Here is a 22,069-nt window from a genome sequence, read left to right as displayed (position 1 = left end):
TTCCAAAATGTTCCTATCAACATCCTCTCTCAGTGCTTCAGAGGAATGGAGTCCCTGGCCAGTGCCTTCCTCTGGCACGACACCAGATGGCATTTATCCTGGAACGTTTGTTAATGCCCCCCATACAAACGAGGGCTTGCCATGTCCAACCTTTAGTATTACTACTTAGCATCTCAAATCCTAGTCATAAATGATTGGTTTATGGGGGACTGGTCTGGGCCAGCCTATCGACTGGAACTCACATTAATAGGCTTCCCCCATATTACTGAGCGGCTCTATGGCAACCCAGTTTCCCTAAACATTCCAGAAGTCACCAAAGTGGTGTTTCATAGCTGGAGAGCAGCTCAATGGCATACAGGACGGTGGAGGAAGATTACTCAACATACCCCCATGTGGCATGGATCGTGGAAGCATGATGTCACTGCACTAGAGGGTTTTTTCTCGATGGGACACCATAGGCATTACCCTGGTTAGAGACATCTGGTCAGGTGTGAACATGGTCTCCTTCCGGGAACTCCAGCAGACCTATGCACTATCCAGCATGCAATTTAATAAATTTCTGCAACTATGCCACGTGTTGGGAGTACACATTTCAACTGACACCCCGTGTTAGAATTTAGTCCTATGGGGTCTAAGGTAATGATGGGGGGTTTAGCAAAGGTTATGGTATCCCAGATATACCATTCCTTGACACTGAATACTGCCAAAACCCTCCAACCTCTTAGGTCTTGCTGCGAAACATGGATTGGCCCATGGAGGATGACAACTGGCAGAATGCGTTGATGGTGCCTAGAACAATGGCAGTGTCTGCAAGATTGAGATTGGGGTGAACTATTACTTGCTCCCTCGCTATACAATGCTTATAATCTTACCTATTACAACGCTTATGACATCAATGATGACATTACTGATCGCAAATACAATTCACAGTTTTACATTTTCTACTTTTCCCCAAATCCATTGTTTCTGTTATTTAACCAATTTGTATCTTCCCAGGGTTGCCAAAAACTACTGGTTAGCATATCACTTAAAGAGCTTGCTTTGCAGTATGCATTTTAGGATGGGGCCCCATACTTGATCCAAGGTGTTCATCATGTTGGAGAATGTCTTCAAATAATAGATTTCATATTTCTGTTTTCACTGTTATATCCCATAATCTTATGTGGGTGTCAATTTTGGTACCAGGGATTCTCTTATGTTCCCTTCCACAGAGTAATTCATATCTTTTCTTTGTGCATACTCAATCTCATGCTTCCTGTAGTATCTTTTTTGGAAAACCTCTCAACAAATGTTGTAATCATGGTTCCTGATTCTCTATCAATTTTCTCATCCTTTGTGCATATTCTACATGCCCTCAAGAGTTGACTGTACGGCGTACTCCACTTCAATACTTTTGGGTGACCACTGTGAGCATGTAATAATGAGCTATTTTCTGTTTCTTTCTGGTGTTTTTTAGATTTTAATCCAGCACTGCCCACATACAATGTAACATCCAGAAAGTCAATCTTCATTTTACTCCAAGAAGAAGTGAGTTGGATGTTAAATGAATTGCTATACAGCTCCTCAAGTTACATCATTAGATCAGATTCCTAACCATCCCATATGACAAATACATTTTCAATGAGCCTTACCAGGAGTTCTGTCTGTTCGGTAGGTTCATTGTATTTGTCTGACCAGATGAACTACTTTCGTACCATCCCATAAATAGATTTGCCTATGTGTGAGCAAAGGAGGTCCCCATGGCTGATCCTTCTTTTTGTAGGTCATATTTATTATTGATTATGAACACATAGTGTGTCAGACGGTACTGCAGCATGGTTTTAATCCTCTGAAAATTCTGTAAATGGTTGATGGATCTAGATTTCAAAGAATACATGCATGCATCCAAACCAAGGTTCTGTTTAATTGATGTATATAGAGAGATTACATCCATCGTTACCTTGATGTATGTTGTTTTGTATGGAATACTGTTGATTCTTCCCAGGAAGTCACTGGTATCTTTAATGTATGATTCTGATACAGTAATATACTCACACAGAAAGAGATCCAAGTAGCTTGATGTGTTTTACATCAATTAGCCAGCAGAGTTCAGGCAGGTGCGCTCCTAACTGTTTGTAGCCAGCAGAGTTCACCATGGGTCTTCCAGGTGGATAATGTGTGTCCTAGTACATTTTTGGTAGGAAGTAATTGACTGGAATTCTAGGGTGGTCTATTCTTAAATACAGACATTATTCATACTCTAGGAGATCAGACTCATGCTAAATCTGTAGCATACAATGATATTATTGTTGCATTTCCCCTGTCGGGTGGTCTTCAATACTTCACAATGATTCCACCTTCTGTAGTTGTCTCCGGGCCTCCAACATATATTGTCCCCTGTCCATGATGACAATTGTAACCCCTAATATCTGAGGGCTTGATGTTTACAGACTAGTCATTCTTTAGAAGCATTAATTCTTGCCACTCTTTTGGCGATAGATTGCCTCCATTTTGATTTCTAGATTCTCCTCTTTGTTTGTCTGCTATTATCACTTCATGAAAGAAATCCACTTTTTTGCTGGCTGGTAGTTGAGGCCAAACTTACTTTTGTGGTTTTAGTTCACTTGGAACATGTGCATCAGTGGATAATCCCATTTCTACATGATATTGTTTCTTTATCATTACCTAATTGCTTGTATATATTCTTGGATTCATATTTTCTCCTGCCAGTTCTACTAGAGCTTTTCATTCCATTATTTCTCAAATGAAATCACATTTTATAGTATCTCCTTCATTATTATGAATTTGGACTCATTACAAAAAACATACGCTGTTTTAATTTTCAGGCTTTGATGTGGACAAAAACGCAATCCATAATTTAAAACATGCTCTTGTGCTGATGTCTATTTAATGTGAGATATATATATATATATAAAAATTTCAATAATTAACAGTCATACATCATGTGTTTCTCAACCCAACCAAATTTGTATTTAGGTTTTTATTCTTCGTACGTTTGTCCCTCCTCACCTTACATTTTTGCATCGTCTGACTCCTGATTTACCTTAACCTCTTTGTCACGTAATCATCTGTAATAATCTAATATCCCTGTAAAAATCCAATTTCTTTTTAGGTCTTTCATCAGCAGACGATCCTGGATCTGAACTTACTTCTGTTTCATTTTCTCATTCATGGAGGCCATCTGATTCAGTTTCTCTTTTTGCTCTTAAAGGCTCAAACTTTTTCGCAAAGGTATAATTCCTTCCATATTGATTATCAAATTTGTCTCTTTTGAAATGTCCTTGTTCTGATGTCATCTTTTATCTTTTGAGTTCATCTCCTCCAGTTTCCATAGTAATGTCTTTATACCCTACTGGTTTGACCACCTCTAATTCCTTCATTAACTCTTCAATCTGGGCAGTTTGAAATTCCATTTTGCGTTTCACATGTTTGATGAAGGTACCCATTAATATTAACCAGCAATCATCTGTTAATGTTCCCCACTCATTCAACATACCTTGATTCATATCACTTTATGTAGGCATGAATTCTACTATTTTCAACATATTTGGTTAGTGAGGTTATCTCCCACCATTCTTTTGATTCAGTGTTTCTAGTTTTTTCCAACTCTCTAATTATTTGCACCAGAGTTAGTTTCTCCATCCCAGACTAACGTGTTCTTTATTGATTGATTGATTGACACACCATTATTGAATACATCCCTTTAAGCTTGTTCCCATTTTGTGCGTCTTTCAGCCATATTTGCAGCAGTGTTCAATAGTAAGTGAAATAGAAAAAAACTGTTTTAAAGTATTTCATCTCCAACTTGCAATTTGCACATTCAATTACTTCTTGTTCAAATTTCCATATACATTTAAAAGGGTTAAATAATTATATTGTATGGTTAGTATTTCCTTTTATTGCTCCTTCTGGTTCCTTGTTTGAAATATGTAGTCATAACGTGAACCATCTTTCCACCTCACCAATTTCTAGAGATTACCTAATCTTTTAATTTCTCGTGTGTATGCAGGTTTATACTTACACACACACAAAAACACACACATGCCGGCTGCACATGGGTTTCTACTTGGAATCAAATTACCTGCATCATTTTTGTTAAAATAGAAGTGTTATGGCTGCATTGACACAAAATAAATGAGGCGGAAAGCTTACAGCTTGCTGAACGAATCCAAAATTAGCATTGTTGGGGCATAGTACACCAACTACGTTTTTTCTTTTTCACAGAGGTGAAATCCTAGAATTCACGTGGAGTGAAATTGTTATTTACAGAAGTAAGCAACTCTAGTGAATAATGGAAAATACAACATCATTTTCTATAAATAGCCAGTCTTAGTTCTAATCAACTTGCAAAAGGTCCACTCACTGAGAAGGTCTTTACCTCAACTTTAACTTTTTGGTAAATACAGATCTTTCCATTTAAGAATGTCAACCATTTTCAAGTTGGCATATTCCCACTTGTAACATGGTAGTTCAGGTTGTGTTTTTTGTATTTATTCCAGTGACATCTTAACAAGAACAACAGTGTTACCAACATCACAGAATGTAACTCTTCAACCCTACTGAAACTACATATTAACAAGTGTTAATGCACAAAAAAAGACCATTTGATAGTAATTTGGTTTTATTTGTTTATGATTCACAATAAGGGAGGTGTGCGACTCTTATCAGGACCATATGTTGTAGTTTGTTCAACTGTGTATAAGGCAGAGTACACATGCATACCTGTATGAGAGATCTCCAAGGATGTTCAAAGAGGAGTAAGAGTCGAAGCTATAAAATGTGAACTTTTTGATTAGGCAGTCAGTTACTGTGGGGTTAAAGAGATTAACACAGAATTTGAGTTAATTGTTGACTCTTTCTATGGTTTTCTTGCCTCACTGAAGCAGTGCCCGAAGTAAACAAAAAGGGCACACTCCTTAACGTACGTCATTATTTCAATATTGGGGAGAGGGATACAGAACCCGAAAGTGATGCAGTGCTGTATGCACTTCTAACCATGGGAGGGATAGACAGGAAAAATATCTTGTTGTAAGGAAACCTATTAAAGGCCACCAGCAAATTGCTATCAAACCTGAGATCGAAATAAGAAAACAAGGTTGGTAAATAATTATCAGATGAAGATTGGGAAAAACCACAGCCTTAACAGCAAAAGTGTCTAGGCATAGTTGGTTCAAGATTCAGTTAAATCATCGCCACCAGACATACATTACACAGCCAGACTTTAGGGAATTCATTATACCCGACTAGATGATTGCCCTAGATGCCAAAATACATCTGTGGGTTACTTCCACACGGTGGAGGAATGTTCAAAATGAATACCCTTTTAATGTAATATTGCACGATACAAAAAGTGCGATTCGTTTTTCGCTCACGATAGCCTCTGAGAAGTATGAGCTGAGAGTGTTCTTACACTCAGATAAAACCGAACACAAAAGCAGATTCATTGTATCTGAGTCTTTTATTAGCTTAAAGTAGATTGCCTAAGAGGTGGAAGGCCACAAACCAGCTGCACTGACAACCTGACAGTCAGATGTACTTAAGAGGGCGATGCCTGTGATTGCTTTTCTACGTGCATCTTCTACTAGAGGCATCTGTGCCAAAGTAGAGACCACACACACACACACACACAAACACACAAAGCAGACAACTTTGTGCCATAAGAAGTGAGGACTAGGAGTTGAAACTATACAAGCAGGCAAACACGCAACCTCCGCTACCCTGTTAAATTGTAGACATACAAAAACTGACAAAACCCCTCCTCAAGTCCACCACTATGTCAATCATTAGAGTCTACTTAAAAAGATTGTTCTGGGTCCCACTGCCATGTATACACTAGAGTCCAGCATGAAAATTAGTCTCTCTATAGAAGCCATGGTTAATACTGAGGAAATGCTCATTGTATTTCTTTGTCAAAGGTATATTCAATGTGTTGATGCATGAATTACTTATCAGGTACCTTCTTGTCCATTACACATGTTAACCGTTTCGTAAAGTACGTTATAAAAAAAAACTGCGCCATCATTGCTTTGATAGGAGTTGGAAACATACCAGGGGTTCAACTAAACTGGATTTGTGCATGGGCCCGAGGAGGGTCTTTATAGATACAAAAACATGTTGATTGACAGAGAGCGTTATTGTTTCTAATTATTTCAATGGGGGGGGGGGTTGAATAGAGAAATATTTGCCACTGTTTGTACATGTCTAATCATTAACAATATTCCTGGCAGAGGCTACGAAGCAAATATTATCATAGGTGAGAACTTCAACAGGGTCAAGAACCAAGCCCTAGATAGGTACTCACACTCTGACACTGGAGTTGTAGGTTTGCCCAATTTAGCTATGCAACAGCATATTCTTTCTGTGATACATGGGGCAAACAATACATCGCCAAAAGGGCTACACATTCCTTTTGGGATCACAAATGCTTTTCAGGTACAGATTATTTATTTGCCCCATTAACAGAGGAGCACCTGGAGATTAACACAAACCACATCCAAGCAATTGGCCTCTGTAATCATGCCTCAATTACTATCGCTCTCTACATGGGAACTAACAGAAGTAAACAAGCATTTGCAATGCAACGGGTCTTGCATTTGCTCGAGTTAGAGCTATTAGCATTGTAACTCCTAACCGGACTTTTCTTGCCACATAATTTGAAAGACAAAAACTAGTGCGATAGCGCTATGTAAATCACAACGTGATCGTGCTGAAATTAAAAACCCAAAAAAACGAGCGTGATTGCGCTGCATGGAAAATAAAAAGATAAAGTAGTGCAGAAACCAGGCTGAAAACATGGAGCCTCGTATGTTATTCAGTAGCTGGCCGGTGTACTCGAGGAGGGCTAAACACCGGAAAAGGCATGACGTATGCATGCCTTTCACTAATGAAATCATGCAGATTTTAAAAGGCAAGGCCACAAACCCATGAAAGTGACAGGCGTGACATGGGTGTGGTTAAAAGCCCAAAGAGAGATTACAACAGGGACGGAGCTCTTGTGCGCTCGACCCTAAAAATGTAGCAGCTAAATACAAGATGGATTTTAAATCCAGAGCGGTAAGAACCGAAACCACAGAACACTTTCAGGTCAACGAAGGCTCAGTGAACTCAGCCATGGTTCAATGGAAGGGCCTCAAACCGGTTATTAGAGGTAAAACAATGGCATTCCTTGCACACCTGATAAAAATTAAAATAGAGAGCCCGTGAGCATGAACAAGCTGTACTAAACCTCAAAGTAGATGCAGAGAACCAGCACGTGAACAACTCCAATGTGAAATAGATATGGTTAGGTTGTACTACAGGGGTTGGGTTAAGACAACCACAGAAAGCATTTCTAGCATCTCAAAGAAGAGCCTACAGGAAAGGTGACAAGGCAGGCACACTGATTTATTGGATAAGTAAGGGAAACGAACAATAAACATAGCAAACATCAATGGTCAGGTGCTCACTGATCCGGTGGCTATAACTCAGGAATTCGCCCAATTCAACAGATCACCTAATCAACAGAGACCTATTATCCCAATAAATACATTCCAAATTTACTGCCCTAAGCTTTCAATCCATTTGTTACCGGAATCAGAAAACAAGTGCCTTCACTGAAAAATAACTACTGAGAAGTTTACTGAGGCAATAGGACTCCTAGAATCCAGTAAAATCCCAGGACTGAACGGTCTACCAATAGAGTACTACAAGGCCAATGCCATTATTGTGGCCTCACAAGTACTAGAAATGTTTCAAGTTGCCAAGTAATCTTGTTGGTTGCTAGCAGATGTTAGAGGTTGTAATTATGGACATCCCCAAGAGAAGATCACCTGATAAATTGAATTCTTACTCCCTATTTCTCTGCTGAATACAGCAAAATTTCTAGTCAAACATCTAGTAACAGTGATTGACACACTCATTCACTGGGCCTAAAGTGGCTTTATGTCAAACAGGCCGACTAAACACACTATGCATAGGCTTTTTGATGTCACAGCTTTGGCACATAAACTGAAGAACCCAGTGGGCATTATTCACATTTACTTGCAGAAGGCCTTTGACTCTTTAGACTGGAATTACTTAATCATGCCACATGAGAACGGGGGTCTGAAGCTTTTAATTTATCTATCTACCTGTCTCTTATATACCAAACGCAGAGAACAAGTAATGGCCAAAGGGAATGTCACAAACCTTCCCCACTGTGCAGCAGACTTATTAGGGCCGACCCGTCAAGGTTACTTTTTGTAGTGGTAGTGGAGATCCTAGGGACCATTATTAGGACACACAGTACAATTAAAGCCTTTAAATAAATGTGACACAGGTTTTGTAGATACAATTTGATTATACAAAGATGACCTTCATGCATACCTACAAAACCCAAAACCTTTATACCGACAGCAATGAGGTTTTTGAATGACACTTACTGAAACTATTGGGCTAATTGGAATAAATGTAATTTGCATGTGGGAGGTGCAAGAGTCCCTAACAATAGTTGTTCAGTCTAATACACCCTAATCAGTGTTACAGAGGGAAATATTTATCTCAAATGTCCAAGAACGTTTATGGGACAAAAATGTCTTCACATGTAGAAAAACTTTTTAAAAACTCATTTCTGGATGCCCATAATTGATTTTGTTATTAGTCAGGCTGAAAATAACCAAAATGACTGTTTTGCCCAGATTTTGTACACTTAACAAAATACTCATTTAGGACCCCCAAACACTTTTTCAAGCAATCACCACCATAGTTAGGTCATTCCTGTAGATTAACAAACAAAATCCCCTTAGTAAGCACGGCTAAATGTTGCATATCACTGTATACAGGACTCATATTTCAGGAGCCAGACCTACAAACCAGGCATCGGGTACCCATCAGCCCTACCCTTGGTGCTGCCTTCTTTAATGGGAATTATTTGAAAGTCTCTCTTTTCCCCCTCAGTCTTCTTTAAAATGGAAATGCAACTTGTTTATGCCCATTTTTTTTCCAGCGCCCTCTTTTCCCAGAATGCTTTAAGCTTTTCTTGCCACTTCCAAACCAGGCTTCAGCTAAATCTAGTTAACTTCCAAGTAGCTCCTCAAACCTCAGTCCTGCCAAATACAAAAAAGTAATGTTTTATGTAGCATGGCTACATACTACAGCATCAACACACAAAAGATGATAGGAGACATGCTTGCAAATAGTCCAACCATGGTCAATCACTCGGGTAGCAATCCAGCTCATTGGTTTTCACCCACTGTGCCACTCTAGACAAAGGCCAGAGCAAACAAAAGAAAATATAAAAGGGGAGGGTGGAGGCCAGAGAGAAAGCTAATACAACAGTGACAAAGGGAGAATGCAGGAGGAGAGTTAAAGATCAGGTAGCTTTGGCAACCCCCAGGCAATACTGACCGTTTAAGCAAAGAAAAAGGTTTAGGCCCTGATTTCTTTTTAAACAAGTTATACACTGCGAGGCAGAACAAAGGGGTCTGAAAGCTAGGATAACAATCCTAAGTGCAACACTTTTGAAACTGAGGGAAACTTGTTGAACAAGAAAGAATAAATTCTTAGCCTCTGTTGCAATCTGGCCTGCTTCACTGTCCTGACACCATTGAGTAAACCACATTTCACCATCAGTAAAATGATTCAGACTTCTCCCAAAATGACCAACAATCAAAATATCTCAAGAACTTCAAAGAGAAATGCAAGGAGAAAAGGAGGCTTAGTTTACAGGGCCCCGAAGAGACCTTTATTACGCATTGCGCTGGTATAGCGCCATTCCAGGGATGTTGCAGAAGGACAACAGTCCTAGAAGGGACCAGAGGGTGCAGGATCCACGTGGTTAAAGTGTCAGCACTCTCTTTTGTGATCCTATCAATCAGTCACTCAAGGATTTGTAAAGCACGGCTAATCACCCATAGGGTCTCAAGGCACTATCCAGTCGAAAAAGTCGCTAGGGCCCAAGTTCCTCCTGCGCACAGACTGTGCTTACAAGGTGGTGCTGAAGTGTGTACAGCATGGATGGTAAATGTGCTTACTCCTCTGAGTTACTGCTGCCCTGGGAATGTGCGACCTGACTGGATAATAACAAAGTATGATGAACGAGTAGGAACTTAGGGCCATATGTACGAACACTTTTTCCCATAGACACAGAATGGGTAAAAACCTTTGCTACATCTGGCCCTGGGTCTTCTAATGAATTGAAGCCATATGGAATTGATCCCTCCTTGTGCTACCGGCAAAGACAATACACTGAGGATACACCTTGATTCAGTAAGTGCCTGCTAACACTCCATGGTGAGTGAAAAGGAGCCCCTCTGCAACTACCTTCATGCTTCACATAGTGACTAATGGCAAAATATATGTTCCTGGTATATTTTTGTATCCGCAAAGCGCTACTGCTTTTAGATTGATGTTGAATCATTTTATTGTGCCCTATTTCTTAATGTTAGCTGGTTTGCTACTTTTTTTTTTAGCTGCACGTGTCTTTCTTAACTGGTGCACTAGAGGCCGGATGGGCAAACTGTGTTTTGCTAAAACCATAAGTATTTAACGTGGGCTAGCAGGCCAGCAGAAGGAGAGAGCTGGGTACCAGAGACACCCCTTCAAGTATGGGGAGACCGGATGAAAGCTGCTTCGGCCGCAAAGAGGGCTATCCCAACTCTTGAGTGAGAATTATAGTTAAATTGGTTTTAAAAGTAGTTGGATGAAAATAGTATGAGAGAATGTTGCTACATTTCATTCACCGCTGCTAACTCAAGGGAAGGGCAGTGTATAAGCAGTAACAGAGGTACTGAAACTTGAGAGTAATACAGAAAATAACAGTAAAAAAACTACCTAAGAGCCCAAAGGTGCATGAATGAAAAGCAGCCATTCTACTTGCAGAAGCCAGCGTTTTTATAAAAGAAAACATTAAATAAAAAAGGCATCAAATTAAAAAAATAACAGACAAAAATGATTCCAAGCTCCTAGATTAACAATTTGGATAGATCTCAAGTTTGTAAAACTACGACAATATGATGCTGTAAAAAATGAAATCATGTAATTCTCAACAGCTTTGGTTGGAACGATAAATGACATAGGGGGCAACATTCAAACGTTATCTTTTGTATAAGCGACGCTCAGACTAGTCACCAATACAATGATCTCTCTCTCTCTCATTCTGCTGTTCGTCATAATTAGCAATCCCCGTTCGCTCTCATCTACCAAGACTCAAACCTTTTTGCTGACAGGGAACAATTCCCTTTCCGTGTGTAGCTCACAGAAGTATTAAAAATATAGCATTCGACAAATGTCATCACTGCTTGCGACGCTTGTTGGTGGCCTCACGTGTACTTTTTGGCTACCCCGACACTGGAACGGGACAAGCCCCCTGGGGGCCGGTCAGTCGTGGCAGAATATTCTCTCCATGGTGCAAGGACACACCGGTTCGGAGTACGGTAGGACGCAAAGCCTGCGTGCGTGCAATGCGATCCAGCAATGAAAAGGCGGCGAGGGAAGGTACCGCACCAGCCCCGCATGCGTCTGCTCTAAATTTCAGAACCAGGTTTCCATCGTGGATAAAATACATACTCTCATTTTGTAACACGGCGCGAAGACATTTCCAATATAGTATTAAAGCATTGATTCGTTTTCCAAGCAACCACACAGGCCCTTGCTTAACCCTGAGCGTTTTATATCACATGCAGGAACGAACCTATGAAAAACAAAGCTCGGTACACGAAGGACGGCCTCGTGTTACTACGGATGTTTTCAGCAACACATCCAGCAGCGCGACTAGAAGCCGTTGCTGCAGCCTCGGCGCTGTGACAGCAGCGTTTGTCCCCCGGATGGCCCGTGTGTGACAGATGCAGAGAGCGGGAGAGCTGTCCTATCCCCGCGGGATGACTGACCTTAGTCACTATCAGCCGGAGATACGCAAAATACCACCCGGGCCAATGGAGCCCTCTGCAGACTGGCACACTGCCAGCTACCGGCGATGCCTCCGCAGGCTGCCGGATCTCAGTCTAGAGCCTGACACAGACACAGCGCAGGATGCACGGGGGCCACAACACCACACAAGCACAGCGCAGGATGCACGGGGGCCACAAGACCACACAGGCACAGCGCAGGGTGCAAGGGGGCCACAACACCACACAGGCACAGCGCAGGGGGGCCACAACACCACACAGGCACAGAGCAGGGGGGCCACAACACCACACAGGCACAGAGCAGGGGGGCCACAACACCACACAGGCACAGCGCAGGGGGGGCCACAACACCACACAGCGCAGGGGGGGCCACAACACCACACAGGCACAGAGCAGGGGGGCCACAACACCACACAGGCACAGAGCAGGGGGGCCACAACACCACACAGGCACAGAGCAGGGGGGCCACAACACCACACAGGCACAGAGCAGGGGGGCCACAACACCACACAGGCACAGCGCAGGGGAGCCACAAGACCACACAGACACAGCGCAGGGGGGCCACAACACCACACAGGCACAGAGCAGGGGGGCCACAACACCACACAGGCACAGCGCAGGGGAGCCACAAGACCACACAGACACAGCGCAGGATGCACGGGGGCCACAACACCACACAGACACAGAGCAGGGGGGCCACAACACCACACAGGCACAGAGCAGGGGGGCCACAACACCACACAGGCACAGAGCAGGGGGGCCACAACACCACACAGGCAGAGCGCAGGATGCACGGGGGCCACAACACCACACAGGCACAGCGCAGGGTGCAAGGGGGCCACAACACCACACAGGCACAGCGCAGGGTGCACGGGGGCCACAAGACCACACATGCACAGCGCAGAGGGGTCCCAATACCACACAGGCACGGTGCAGGGGGGGCCACAACACCACACAGACACAGCGCAGGGTGCACGGGGGCCACAAGACCACACAGACACAGAGCAGGGGGGCCACAACACCACACAGGCACAGCGCAGGATGCACGGGGGCCACAACACCACACAGGCACAGTGCAGGGGGGCCACAACACCACACAGCGCAGGGTGCACAGGGGCCACAAGACCACACAGACACAGAGCAGGGAGGCCACAACAGCACACAGACACAGAGCAGGGGGGCCACAACACCACACAGGCACAGCGCAGGATGCACGGGGGCCACAACACCACACAGGCACAGAGCAGGGGGGCCACAACACCACACAGCGCAGGGTGCAGGGGGGCCACAAGCACTGCGCAGGGGGGCCACAACACCACGCAGGCACAGAGCAGGGGGGCCACAACACCACACAGGCACAGAGCAGGGGGGCCACAACACCACACAGGCACAGTGCAGCATGCACGGGGGCCCCAACACCACACAGGCACAGCGCAGGGGGGCCACAACACCACACAGGGACAGTGCAGCATGCACGGGGACCCCAACACCACACAGGCACAGAGCAGGGGGGCCACAAGACCACACAGGCACAGCACAGCATGCACGGGGCCCCCAACACCACACAGGCACAGCGCAGGATGCACGGGGGCCAAAACACCACACAAGCACAGCGCAGGTGGGCCCCAACACCACACAGGCACAGCGCAGGATGCATGGGGGCCAAAACACCACACAAGCACAGCGCAGGGTGCAGGAGGGCCACAACACCACGCAGGCACAGCGCAGGGTGCAGGAGGGCCACAACACCACGCAGGCACAGCGTGCAGGAGGGCCACAACACCACGCAGGCACAGCGCAGGGTGCAGGAGGGCCACAACACCACACAGACACAGCGCAGGATGCACGGGGTCCTCAACACCACACAGGCACAGAGCAGGGGGGCCACAAGACCACACAGGCACAGCGCAGCATGCACGGGGCCCCCAACACCACACAGGAACAGCGCAGGATGCACAGGGGCCAAAACACCACACAAGCACAGCGCAGGGGGGCCCCCAACACCATACAGGCAAAGCGCAGGATGCACGAGGGCCACAACACCACACAGGCACAGCGCAGGGGGGCCACAACACCACACAGGCACATCGCAGCATGCACGGGGCCCCCAACACCACACAGGCACAGCGCAGGATGCACGGGGGCCACAACACCACACAGGCACAGCACAGCATGCACGGGGCCCCCAACACCACACAGGCACAGCGCACGGGGGGCCACAACACCACACAGGCACAGCGCAGGGTGCAAGGGGGCCACAACACCACACAGGCACAACGCAGGATGCACGGGGGCCACAACACCACGCAGGCACAGCGCAGCATGCACAGGGCCCCAACACCACACAGGCACAGCACAGGGGGGGCCACAACACCACACAGGCACAGCGCAGGGTGCAAGGGGGCCACAACACCACACAGACACAGCACAGGATGCACGGGGGCCACAACACCACCCAGGCACAGTGCAGCAAGCACGTGGGCCCCAACACCACACAGGCACAGCGCAGGATGCACGGGGGCCACAAGACCACACAAGCACAGCGCAGGGGAGCCACAAGACCACACAAGCACAGCGCAGGGGGGCCACAAGACCACACAAGTACAGCGCAGCATGCACAGGGGCCCCAACACCACACAGGCAAAGCGCAGGATGCACAGGGCCACAAGACCACACAAGCACAGCGCAGGGGAGCCACAAGACCACACAAGCACAGCGCAGGGGAGCCACAAGACCACACAGACACAGCGCAGGATGCACGGGGCCACAAGACCACACAGACACAGCGCAGGGGGTCCACAACACCACACAGGCACAGCGTGCAAGGGGGCCACAACACCACACAGGCACAGAGCAGGGGGGCCACAAGACCACACAGCCACAGTGGCCACAACATCACACAGGCGCCACAACACCACACAGGCACAGTGCAGCATGCACGGGGTCCCAATACCACACAGGCACGGTGCAGGGGGGGCCACAACACCACACAGGCACAGGGCAGCGTGCACAGGGGCCACAACATCACACAGGCACAGTGCAAAGGGGCCACAACACAGGCACAGCACAGGGGGGCCACAACACCACACAGGCACAGCGGGGCCACAACACCACACAGGCGCAGCACAGGGGGGCCACAACACCACATAGGCACAGCACAGGGGGGCCACAACACCACACAGTCACAGCACAGGGGGGCCACAACACCACACAGCCACAGTGCAGCATGCACAGAGGCCACAACTCCACACAGGCACAGCGCAGGGTGCACAGGGGCCACAACACCACACAGCCACAGTGTAGCGTGCACAGGGGCCACAACACCACACAGGCACAGTGTAATGTGCACGGGGGCAAGACATCACACAGACACAGTGCAGGGGGCCACAACACCACACAGGCACAGCGCAGGGTGCAGGAGGGCCACAACACCACACTGCCACAGTGCAGCGTGCACAGGGGCCACAACACCAAACAGGCACAGCGCAGGGTGTAGGGGGGCCACAACACCACACAGGCAAAGCGCAGGGTGCAGGGGGTCACAACACCACACAGCCACAGTGCAGCATGCACAGAGGCCACAACACCACACAGCCACAGTGTAGCGCACACAGGGGCCACAACACCACACAGGCACAGTGTAATGTGCACGGCGGGCACGACATCACACAAACACAGTGCAGTGGGCCACAACACCACACAGGCACTGTGCAGGAGGGCCACAACACCACACAGGCACAATGCAGCGTGCATAGGGGCCACAACACCACACAGGCACAGCGCAGGGTGCAGGAGGGCCACAACACCACACATGCAAAGCGCAGAGTGCAGGGGGGCCACAACACCACACAGGCAAAGCGCAGGGTGCACAGGGGCCACAACACCACACAGCCACAGTGTAGCGCGCACAGGAGCCACAACACCACACAGCCACAGTGTAATGTGCACGGGGGGCAAGACATCACACAGACACAGTGCAGGGGGCCACAACACCACACAGGCACAGCGCAGGGTGCACGGGCCACAACACCACCATACAGGCACAGTGCAGCGTGCACAGGGGCGCCAACCCAGTGCACGTGCATAGGGGCCACAACATCACACATGCACAGTGCAGCGTGCACGGGGCCACAACACCACACAGGTACAGTGCAATATGCACAGAGTCACAACACCACACAGGCACAATGCAGCGTGCACAGGGGCCACAACAACACACAGGCACAGCGCAGGGGGGGGGGTCATAACACGACACAGCCACAGTGTAGCGTGCACAGGGACCACAATACCACACAAGCACAGCGCAGGGGGGCCACAACACCACACAGACCAGCATGCACAGGGGGCCACAACACCACACAGACAGTGCAGCGTGCACAGGGGCCACAACATCACACACAGTGCAGCATGCACAGGGGCCACAACACCACACACAATGCAGCATGCACAGGGGGCCACAACACCACACATGCACAGTGCAAGGTGCAGGGGGGCCACAATACGACACAGCGCAGCGTGCACAGGGGCCACAACACCACACAGACAATGCAGCGTGCATGGTGGGGGCACAACACCACATGGGCACAGCGGGCCACAACACCACACAGGAACAGTGCAGCAGGCACGGGGGCCACAACCCACAACAACACACAGGCACAGCGCAGGCTGCACGGGGGCCACAACACCACACAGGCACAGCAGAGTCCACGGGGACCCAAACACCCCACAGGCACAGCAGAGTCCACGGAGACCCAAACACCCCACAGGCACAGTTCAGCATGGAGTGGGGCTACAACACCACACAGGCACAGTGCACGGGCCACAACACCACACAGGCACAGTGCAGCGTGCACGGGGACCATATGTGATCAATCTCGTCTCTGTAAGCTGAATCTGCAATCGCAGTGCGAGGGACCCACGTTTAACTGCAGAACAGCCCACCATGTTATTTTCAATAAATCAACCTCCAAACAACGCAACGCTCGGCTCGGATGTTCAGTTTTTAATTAAAGATGGGTGCAGCTACCTGCTTCCAAAACATGAGCCAGCCCCCTCCCCGGAGTGGACTCATAACGAAGCGAGGGCCCCCAGTTCTTTGCCATCTCATAGCGGAAAGAGCCAACCCCCCCCCCCCCGTTCGAATCGAGGGCCCCCAGTTCTTTGCCGTCTCATAGCGAAGCGAGGGCCCCCCAGTTTCTTGCCATCTCATACCGAAGCGAGACCCCCCCCCCCATTCTAAGCGAGGGCCCCCCAGTTCCTTGGCATCTCATAACGAAGCGAGACCCCCCATTCGAAGAGAGGGCCCCCAGTTCTTTGCCATCTCATAACGATGCTACCCCCCCTCCCCTTTCGAAGTGAGGGCCCCCAGTTCTTTGCCATCTGCTTAGCACACGCTCGTCTGTGGATCAGCAGTGCGCTGCCCGCTGCGAGTGGTACACTGCGGGGTGCGCCTTCTCTGCAGACGCAGGCTCCGCCGAGGCGCTAGCCGCCGCACACACCCTCAAGGTTAGCGACTGGAAGCCCATCTTTGTCCTCGTCCCCTCCCACCCCCTCTCCTGACACAGACATCAGGAGTGGCAGGCGGTGGGATGCACGCACACACGCACTCTGGCAATCCCCAGAGCTCCGCTCACCCGGCCTATCAGCGCTCGGATGCTGATGCAGCCGCCGTGCAGCATCTCCAGCGTGGAAATACCCCGGGTGACAATGGCGAACACCGCGCGGAGATGGCAGGCACACTGACGGTAATGGACGGGCTCACAATGCAAGCACACGCCAGATAATTGGCCAATGCGAGGAATAACAAAAGGAAAGGGGCGGCTGACAGCCTGAAAACAGGCGGCGTATGCAGGGAACAAGCCCCAAAGGCATCCTATGTGACCCCAAGTACACTGCCCAGAGTGGATACAACGAATAAGGGAGCACACAACCAAAACGAATGGGATCTCGAGAAGAGTGACTGAATAAACAAAAACCTTAAGAGACACATGCGCGAATGAAATAAATATACACATAACAATTAAACAATGACTGCAACTGTAAACATACGAGGACATGTTTGTAATTAAAGAATTAACTCCAAGAAGGGGTACACGACGGACAAACTGTTGAAGGAATGAAGACCTCAAGGAAGACCTTAAGAAGGGAGGAAGGGTTTAATGTATCAATACATGCACGGATGACGAAAGCACGCATGAATCAGGGCAAGAAGGCTGTGAATGTGAAAGGGGTGAATGTCTGGGAGAAGGCACACGTGTACACACGACGGAAGAAGTGCTCTAAATCAAGTAGTGCATTAAGGAAAGGAATCAATGAGAAATTAATGTATGTAGGAATGACCGACGGGAACGCCTCGGCTGCATGAAACAATAAGAGGCAACATCAGGTAAGAAGTTAACGCATGTAGGGAATGGTGACTGCATCCCAGAAAGAAATAAGGAATTATTGGCTGCAGGAAGATACGTATCAGGGAAAAAGTGCACGATGAGCAATGATGGACTGGATGAAGCAACGAGGAAAAGCGAAGGGCTGTGCGAGTAAAGGTGTGTGTGAGGAAGTAGTAATAAGAACAACTGCTAACATGAAAAAACGAATCACTGCAGGAAGAAAGGAGTAGATGAAGAAGTGAATGCATGAAGTAAGAAGCGACTGCAAAACGAAGTAAACCATGAAGGAAGCAATAAGTGCCAAAAGAAGGGGTGACTGCACGATGGAAGCAAAAATATCAGAATTAAGGGTTAGGGATGAAAGGGGGACCTTTAGGAAGGAGGGGGTGTGGCTAGGGACGGAAAACAACAGGAATTAACTCCACAAAGGCTGGGATAACTACAGGAATGACAATGCAATGATGAATTAACGTCTACAAAACAGAAGAAATGCAAGAATGAAGGGATGCAAGTAGGAACGCAAGGCATCTGAACTCAATGCATAAAATGTATAAATACTGTACGAATTCAATGCATAGCGAGTACACTAGCTGCATGAATGACTGAATGCAAGAATGAATTTATGGCTGCATAAACGAAGGCCTATGTGAAGGAATGAGTATATGGCGGAGGGAAGGACTGCATAAAAGAATAACTGCATGAAGGCATGCAAAGCCTTAGGAATACAATGCATAGTGGAAGAACTGCATCAAGGGTTGAATGCAAGAATGAATTAATGGTTGCTTGAAGGAAGAACTGCACCATGTAACGCATAGCCCCATGAACTCAATGCATGGAGTGTGGAAGAATCAGATAAAGGACTGGATACAAGCATCACTACAAGGAGACAGTAATGCGAGCACGAAGGAGGAAAGGTCTGCACGAAGGGGCGCAAAGTCTCGAGGATTCAATGCACAGTATCAGGGCTGAAAGCAGGGATGCGTTACAGACTGCCTGGGGGCAGGCACGCATGAAGGGGAAGCAGTGCACACAGGAGGACTGGCTGCAGGTGCCAGTGATGAACTCCTCTGAGTGACAGCCTCCCCGTCCCCGGTCCAAGTTCAGCGCTCGTCACAGGGCTTCCACGCCCATGTGATTTAATTCTAGGACCTCGGAGACCGCTATCCGACTGCCGGCCTCCCATCAGACACCCTGCCGTGACGCTGCGCCGTGGGTGGGTGATGCTGTCGGGGGTGAGGGGCGCGGACACGGAGATGTCCTTACCTGGAGGTGGGCAGCGCATCCCCGTGCGGAGCCTCAGCCCAGACAGGCGAGAGGACTGCGGCCTTTCATTGCCCTCCGGGTCATTCGGGAAGACAGCTCCCTGGTCCTTCCAGATAATTCTCCCGTGGACGTCCCTCTCCCCATCTAACCCCGCCGCCCCTGCCACCGTCCCCGCTCCATCACTGCGGTACAAGCGACGTCACTAGCCTACCTTCGCAACAAGACTCAGCGCAACCTACCCTCGTGCGCCTCCCACCTCCCCAGTCACGCCTACGGCCTCTGCGTCTCCAGCCCGATTCCGCAGTCTGATTGGAGCGCAAGGCGGTCCGTCACGATCTGTAAATGGCGAGTCTTCGCCGGGCATTTGTTCCCCACCCTAAATTTCTTTGAATGCTGCTGGATTCAAGGTTGGTAGAGAGCGCGGTTACCTGGGTAAAGCGTCACAGTGGTCAGTATCCATGCGCAGTAGAGGGAAAAGAGGAAGGCCTGCCGGGAATTGTAGTTTTACGTTCAATAAGTGTCGGCTCCTTCCTAAGGTCTCTGAATCCTGTCAGTCACAGTCAAATTGCTTATTAATGACGGCGAAAGTCCGAATCCGCGTGTCTTTTTTTCTTCTTTTTAAAACATGATCCTTTTTTCCTTTTAAGGTGAGAGTTTTGTATAGTGAGTGTATAACACTTTGCAGTTAAAATGTTATTTTATATGGATTATAAAGTGAGTATCCTAAAGTATTTTAATTTCTATAAATTCACCATACAGCGATCGATGACAAAGCCAATAGGTCTTGCAGCATTTGTGCGTGCTTTCTTTCCATTAGCATAATAAATACTGACTTACTCCCTAGTTTAGCAAAGTGTATTTATAGCAATATGTCTTTAAATAAAGGAGGACGGATAAGCTAATTAATGTTTTTATTTGCTAGAGTACTAGTAAACGTACCAGGAGCGAGAACCAAGAAGACATGAAATATTGGAAGCAATCAGGATGGAACCAGAGAAAGGAGTCATATTGTATACAGTGGTGCAGTTGCTAAGAAGGACTATGAACAAGACAAAGTATTTACACTTTATTATCAATGTACTACTGCTACCATCCAAGATCCTTTGATTATCCGTATACAAATTTTAGCATAGCACATAAACAAGCTTTGAACACCACAAGGGTAGCCTTGTTGAAAACCCACAAACTATGCTAATGATAACATCATAGTTTTTACAACTTTTGACTCTTTTGCAAATCACCAGTACCAGGCCTTGAAGATACTCACGCAAACACTAGAGACAGAGGGGCAATTGCTTGTAGTGAAACAGGAAAAACGCAGGCTTTTATGGGTTTGGAAATGTACCAATACTGTGAAGGGGAATACATTCTCACTGTGATAGGGGACACATTGAAGCTAGGAAAGGTACCGGTGCCGGGAAAGAAAATGGACTGACACTATGTGAGGAAATACATTGGGATGGGAAGACAATTCCTTTGGGAGACTGTGATCTCAGAACAAGGGGACCTTTACACACTGATGAGAGGAATGTATGCCTGGGGTCCTGGAAATACACTGACATACGACCAAGGAATGCACCAACACTAGGACAAATGGACAGCCACATTGTTGGCTGGGAGGCATTGTCAGCAGGACAGGGAATGCACATACTCTGGTTTGGGCAGTGCACTACAATATGACTGGGAGACACATAATCCTGGACCTGTGGATGTCCACGCTGGGACCAGAGACACCTACATGGATACCTGTGGATGTCAATGCTGGAACCAGGAGACACCTACATGGATATCTGTGGATGTCCACATTGGGACCAGGAGACACATACTTGGATATCTGTGGATGTCCACTCTGGGACAAGAGACACCTACATGCAGCTGGTGACATTTAAAAGTGGTGGGGCTCCGATGCTTTGCGGCCTGGGTAATTTGTGTTACATCATGTTTTTTATTTTTATAACGCAAACTCGACCAGGAGCTGTTGGAGGGTTTCACAGGAGCACCAGTTACACATTATAAAGTCACATTCATTCTTGTTTTTATTCATGATATTATTTGCCCAGAATCACAGGATGTGGTGGCGCAATGCTGAAAAACTTACAGATTCTGCCATCTGGTGTCTACTCTCAAGATCACGAGGGTGTGTTCTGAGAGCAGCCGAGCCACCAAGTTCAAAAGGGAGGGAAATAAGGTGGTTGACTTTCTTACAAAAGCCAATGTGAACCTAACCAATCCTGGAGTTTCTGTCATGCTGTTTTCAGCAGGATTGGTTAGAACAGTTTAACCCAGCACCTCTTTTGACACTAGTGGCCTGTGTCTGCAATCTCCTTGCTGTTCAACACAGCTCAGATTGGTGCTGTCTGCAGTGCACATGTCGCCATACAGCCATCCAATCTGACATGCCCACTCTGCACTTTATGCTTGGCAAGTCACCCCTGCTGCTTTCAATAAGCAGGAATCTACCCCATGCCCACCCCGCCCTTACTCTTAGTCTAGAACAGTGGTGGGCTGGCGGCACATCATGACAAAATGGTAATGATCATTTTATTAATTTATGTTTAC

The 22,069-nt window shown here is 47.4% G+C and overlaps 1 protein-coding gene across 2 annotated transcripts in view; it reads right to left on the bottom strand.

Annotated features, from left to right (window-relative positions):
• The window catches only part of TTBK2 (tau tubulin kinase 2), a 447,781-nt gene extending 428,019 nt beyond the window's left edge, over positions 1-19,762 (bottom strand). Inside the window, exon 1 of one of the 2 annotated variants that reach the window (XM_069208911.1) lies at positions 19,511-19,762. The gene's annotated coding sequence lies outside the window, so the exon portion shown is untranslated. The remainder of the gene's footprint in view (positions 1-19,510) is intronic. The other variant, XM_069208910.1, reaches the window with a different exon arrangement.
• Between the last annotated feature and the right edge of the window lie 2,307 nt (positions 19,763-22,069).

The sequence above is a fragment of the Pleurodeles waltl genome, chromosome 9, assembly GCF_031143425.1.
Source record: "Pleurodeles waltl isolate 20211129_DDA chromosome 9, aPleWal1.hap1.20221129, whole genome shotgun sequence".
NCBI classification, from domain to species: domain Eukaryota; kingdom Metazoa; phylum Chordata; class Amphibia; order Caudata; family Salamandridae; genus Pleurodeles; species Pleurodeles waltl.
The sequence above is the reverse complement of the archived record's forward strand: the minus strand, read 5'-3'. Positions and strand labels throughout refer to the sequence as shown.